This window comes from Priapulus caudatus, unplaced genomic scaffold, assembly GCF_000485595.1.
Source record: "Priapulus caudatus unplaced genomic scaffold, Priapulus_caudatus-5.0.1 Scaffold671, whole genome shotgun sequence".
Taxonomy (NCBI): domain Eukaryota; kingdom Metazoa; phylum Priapulida; class Priapulimorpha; order Priapulimorphida; family Priapulidae; genus Priapulus; species Priapulus caudatus.
In genome coordinates this window covers 303,665-309,392 of record NW_014577732.1, presented here as the reverse complement: position 1 = coordinate 309,392, position 5,728 = coordinate 303,665, and the positions used below count along the sequence as shown (strand labels likewise).

Below are 5,728 nucleotides of genomic sequence, written 5' to 3'. Positions count from 1 at the left end.
TCTCTCTCTCTCCCAATATATCTCTCTCTCTCTCTCTCTCTCTCTCTCTCTCTCTCTCTCTCTCTCTCTCTCTCTTTCTCTCTCGTACTTACCCAACGAGCAAGGTGGACCGATCACTACATCCTTGAAATACAAGGATCAACTTTATCCTTGCAATACATCTTCACCATACTGCCTGCAGCCTGGCAGGCATCGCAGTTCGAATCACGGCTTATTAACCTTTAACGAGAAAGAACAATAACGCAAGATTCGCAGACGATCCCTCGCGGCAACTCAAATCATCTCTGAACGCGAACGAAGCATCGCGAAGCATCGCGAAGCATCGCTGCCACACGCCACGGAGAACACTATGTTCTCAACTCTGTGTTGCTTTCTATCGTCAGATCTTTTCAGAAATTTCATCGCATAGAAAAAATAGCAAATAGATCTACGAGCCCCGCATGTAATCAGTCGGATACAAGCAAAACCGCATGATATTATACAAGTGTACATAAACGGTATTAAAGCAAAGCGCAATTCGCAAGTGGCGCGGATGAATGGGGTGTTACATGTAGACACGCGGTAGAGATGGTAGTGTGTGATTATCTATCCCTGGTAGAACGTAGACACGCGCTCGAGCAGGCACACAGGTGAACTGTTACACATATACACAATCGCTCTATAATACAGGTCGGGAGTAATTTACACATTATTTCGATGAAAATAAAATAAAAAATTCTAAATAAATGAAAATATAAACGGCACTCACCCGATTCTGAACTTCTTTCCCAGTGTCGGGTCAGCGTGGATCTTCTCTACAGCGATGGAGACGGCGCTGGCACTTGTCGGACCTCCGAATTCATCAAAGCTCGCCTGCCACGGTATCAGCAATCCCAGCTTGATGGTGATCACCGCCGTGTCGTTATCGCCAAGCGCCACTCCCCCGCCCGTCTCTATCAACTTGCCGTAGTTTGAACGTTGGCACGGACGAGTGCGACAATGACGATAGCAGCAGGGCGGGCACTCCGTGAGACCATCCGACCTCCATGTTATTCTATCACCTGGCTAACCGGGGAATATCTGTTCACCTAACGTTGTGTTTTGAGTTGGATTACTCTAACACTAACGGGAAAATTCTCAGGGATAAGAAGCGCCGCAATGTATGCTCAGTCTATCGCGTTCATTTATCTGAAATACATATATGTGTATGTGTGTTCATAAAATATCGAGCCTTTACAACGGGCGATGCTGTTGTGACGTAACCAGACGTCGACAGCGGCGGAGCGCTTGTGCGATCTACCTGCTCCTCTCTCTCTCTCTCTCTCTCTCTCTCACACACACACACACACACACACACACACACACACACACACACACACTCCGTAGCCGATAACCTCCAAACTCGCAGAGCTTCCCAGGCCAGAGCGTTTGAAGAGCCAGCATCTATTTCTCGACATAACTGCTCTCACAGCTAGCGGGCGGGGGGGGGGGGGGGGGGGGGGGGGGGGGGGGGGGGGGGGGGGGGGGGGGGGGGGGAGGGGGAGGAGCAGCCCTCTCCAGGTGTGAGGCAATAAAGGAGGAAACAATAGGCATTCAATACACAAATATTTTTAAGCTTACGTTCACTGTTTGTTATATTAATAATATATATATATATAAATATATAAATATATATATTATACATTATATATATATTATATTAGCTTAGCGAAAAACGTAGTAAAATATATTTGGCTTTAATAGAATCGCTCGACTTCTTAAACCGAACCTCTACACGTGTTTGATGACTCATTGGCTAAACATGACGTGATATAAGGTGAGTGCATTGATGTAAACCTGATGTCTGGGCTAAACCTACAATTTCCGAATTTGGAATGCCCGACGGTGGCTCTGATTGGTTAGGCGTAGGGAAGATTAGGATAGGGTTTTAGAGTTAAGGGGTAGTCAGGGTTATGGTCAGTTATGGGCTTATGGTTATGATTAGGGTTAGGTAGGGTGAGGATAGGAGTTAGGATTAGCGTTAGCAGAGGTAGGTCAAGTATGCGTCAGGTTATGGTTATGGTACGATTAGGTGTTAACGTAGCGTAGGGTAAGGATAGGCATTAGGATATAGGGTTAGTGAATGGTAGTGTTAGGTTAGTCAAGTTTATAGGTTCAGGGTTAGCGCCTAGGGTCTAGATTAGTGTTAGATAGGCTTTAGGTTTAGGGTTAGGGTGAGGGGTAGCGGTGAGGTAGGTTAGTGTTAGGGTTAGGGTAGGTTAGGGTTAGGTTAGGTTAGGGTTAGGATTAGGGTTAGGGTTAGAGTTAACATTAGGTTAGTGTTAGGGTAAAATTCAGTAGTATCGCCCAACCTCGTGTATATGTGCTTACCGTGGCCGCAGTGTGAGACCTATAGGAGATCCTACATGGTCCGCAGACGGCGTGCCAATACGTAACGGCCGCTACGTCACGTGCGCAGGAAAGTCGCAACGTCGCCCGTGATCGCCTCACTCCAGCACAACTTCCGGATCCGGCATCTCGCACCATGCGCATGCAGCTTTCGTATCGTAAAGCATGCGCAGCAAAGCACGCCACTATGGGGATAAATGCATTTTGCGTTTCGAGAAAACGCGCAGATTGTTGCGAGAATACGTTTGCACGCGGTGTCTCTCTGTGAATAGTCTGCACACGCGGACCCGTGTACTGGAGTCTGGGAACTCATCATGCCTCGTACTGTCTGTTGGAGACACAGTGAAACATGTACGGCTCCATGGAGTCAACGGAAAAACGTACAGTAAACGATGCTGCCGCAAAGGGCGAAGAGAGAGAAGAGAGAGAGACGAGAGAGAGGAGAGAGAGAGAGAGAGAGAGAGAGAGGCAGAGAGAGAGAGAGGCGCCGCAATAGAGCACGGATAGGAGAGAGCGCAGATGTGATGAAAGAGAGAATAGAAGAAGAGGGAAGCGAGGGAGAAGAGAAGGGCAGAGAGAGAGAGAGAGAGAGAGAGAGAGAGAGAGAGAAGAGAGAGAGGAGCAGAGAACGATAGTCAGCAGGGATAGAGAGCGCGATAGTGAGTGGATATAGCAAGAAAGAAAGAAGGATAGGAGAACTAGAAAAGGAATATAGGACGGGCTTACACTATCAAACGTAATCACTTAGCACGGGCTACACTTAAACGTTAAGACGCAACGTTTTAAAACGTTGACGTAAGCATGCTATGGCAGGCGAGCACGTGATGAAAGCGCGGTGTTTACCTCCACCGTACTGCCCTTTAAAGTAAATTATGTGCATCATAAATATAAAAAGTTAAGAAAAATTTCCACTTTTTCTACAAATTGTACAGTGATTCTGTTCATTTTATGGTTAAATTGCTGCAATAGACCTCCTATTTGCCCTATCGTTCGATGCTGAACAAACACTCCTGACGCATACATAGCCCGATGCAAGCCCGCTGATCAAAATGTCAAATGCCCCAGAATATTGGAGTTTACAGGTTGAAAAACAATTTTACCAGGGTAAGAATTAGCAGGATACATTTAGCTGGGGGCCGTTGCTACTTACTTTTTATGTAAAATAAATTGCCAAACCAATTGACAAAATATACACCTAGAAAATTCGTAACAAGTTCAAGTTTAAAGATGAGCTGCTGGCTTTCCATGCTAAAACGTCACAAAGGGTTGAAATAATCGAACGCCATGTACTTGTCATTGTTTCAGGCCACATCCTCAAACATGGTATTCTTTTTGCCTACGTTTAAGATTAATTATTCGTATACATATATCATATACAGCATATACATTATACATATAAGTAATCATATACAGCATATACCATATATCATATACACATATATCATATCATATCACATCATATCATATTGCATTCATGCTCATCGCCATATTGCATGCATATACCTTGCTCGGCGTTCTGAATGTTAATCACCCGTATTATTTGCTGTTTGTAGCTTCTCACATACACCATCGCAAACAGTCAGACGCCTCAGGACCTGAACATCTACGACAAATAGCGAGAGGAAACATGAGCGTCAAAGTAAGTCACTCCACACATCAGTCGCTCGCGTATTAAAATATTATTAATTAATTATGGCCAATGTTGTATAAAGTTCGTATGAGACTTATTTCTGACCGCAGGAATATGCAATTTGAATTTGCGTTTCTTATATGCCACATAATTAACACACACACACACACACACACCACACACACACACACACACACCCCAATATCACAGCCACTTTCTACTCTCACTCTTCTCTCTCTATATCTCGTCTCTTCTCTATTCTCTGCTCTCTCTCTCTTCTCTCTCTCTCTCTCCTCTCTCTCTCTCTCTCTCTTTCTCTCTGGCCCAATATATTTATATATAATAAATATATAATGATGTATATTTGTATTCACTATACATACTATCAATTCCACTATACTTGAAACACATGGTATTTGGCTCCCTACTCAAAATACCTCACGTTTTCTGTTTAATAGGAAGGAGAATGCAGCCATACGTACTAGTGGGTTGGAAAGAAAAACTACGACAAACCCCTTCTTTACGCAAAGATCACAGAGTAAGTAGCTTATAAAAATGTAACACACACCACACACACACACACACACACACACACACAACACACACACACACACACACACACAACACACCCAGCACACACACACGACACACACACATACACACACACAACCACACACACACACCAGCGACGACGCACACACACACGCACACACCACGCACCACTGCAGCCGCAGCACGACACCACGCCACACACCAGCGCACGCGTCACGCGCACCACGCTCACACGCACACGCACACCACACGCACACGCACCGCACCGGCACAGCGCACACCACACGCAGCACCACACGCACTACACACGCAGCACCAGCACACACACACAGCACACGACGATCACACACACAATACATATATATAATAATATATATTATAAATATTATATACATATTTAACAATTAATTTTATTTATTTGTAAGATCGTCACTGTCACCTTCATTGTCGTAACAAGAATGAAGTTCCGCCATTTTGTTTGTATGAACGAACACTGGCATTTCATCTATAGCGGCATCACTTGCAATTAGTCAAGTATTCTAGTGACTCATTAACGCGTGATGTGATTCTGAATTCGTGATTTTCTGACTGGCTGTCGTGATTTGATATTATATTAGGCCCAGTATATAGACGGGCAGACACCGACAACGAAAAGCGGAAATGGCAACGGGCACGGTACAGCGCGCGGAGGCAAAAGACAAAGAGTCACTGAAACCAATAAAGGAATCAAAGTTATAATAAGTTATAACGGTAGGAGCGTGCCCTGCTGTCGTTCGGGTTCGTGCGCGCGTGTCGTAGTAGTTCGCTGTAGTACATTGTCATCACTGTATATTAGCTTTTCTACCTGCCATTGTGAGAGGCGAATCGTTTCATAGAGATTGATACGATAAAAAAAAGGTAGTTATAACACTACGTAAGCAATTAAAGGCTTACTACCCCAAGTTTACCTGTGATTTATCAAGTGTAACTAAATCAAATGAATCCTATAGTTCGTTATCCTATTCAACAGTGATAACACATCTCGTTTTACATATCTATCGTATATGTGACATAATTTTGCGATCGACTTAGTGATTATGTACCAGCAAAAACAAATTTCTTCGGTGTTCGTCATAGTTATAGTCGACATTCTAAAGTTATATAGAGACATTTCTTAGTTGTCTTCTGACACCGTGTGTT

General features: G+C 44.2%; 1 long non-coding RNA gene across 1 annotated transcript in view; it reads left to right on the top strand.

Annotated features, from left to right (window-relative positions):
• Positions 1 to 3,983: 3,983 nt before the first annotated feature.
• LOC106812657 overlaps positions 3,984 to 5,728 on the top strand; it is a 2,964-nt gene continuing 1,219 nt past the window's right edge. Inside the window, exon 1 of the long non-coding RNA XR_001394364.1 lies at positions 3,984 to 4,006. This is a non-coding gene — a long non-coding RNA (uncharacterized LOC106812657). The remainder of the gene's footprint in view (positions 4,007 to 5,728) is intronic.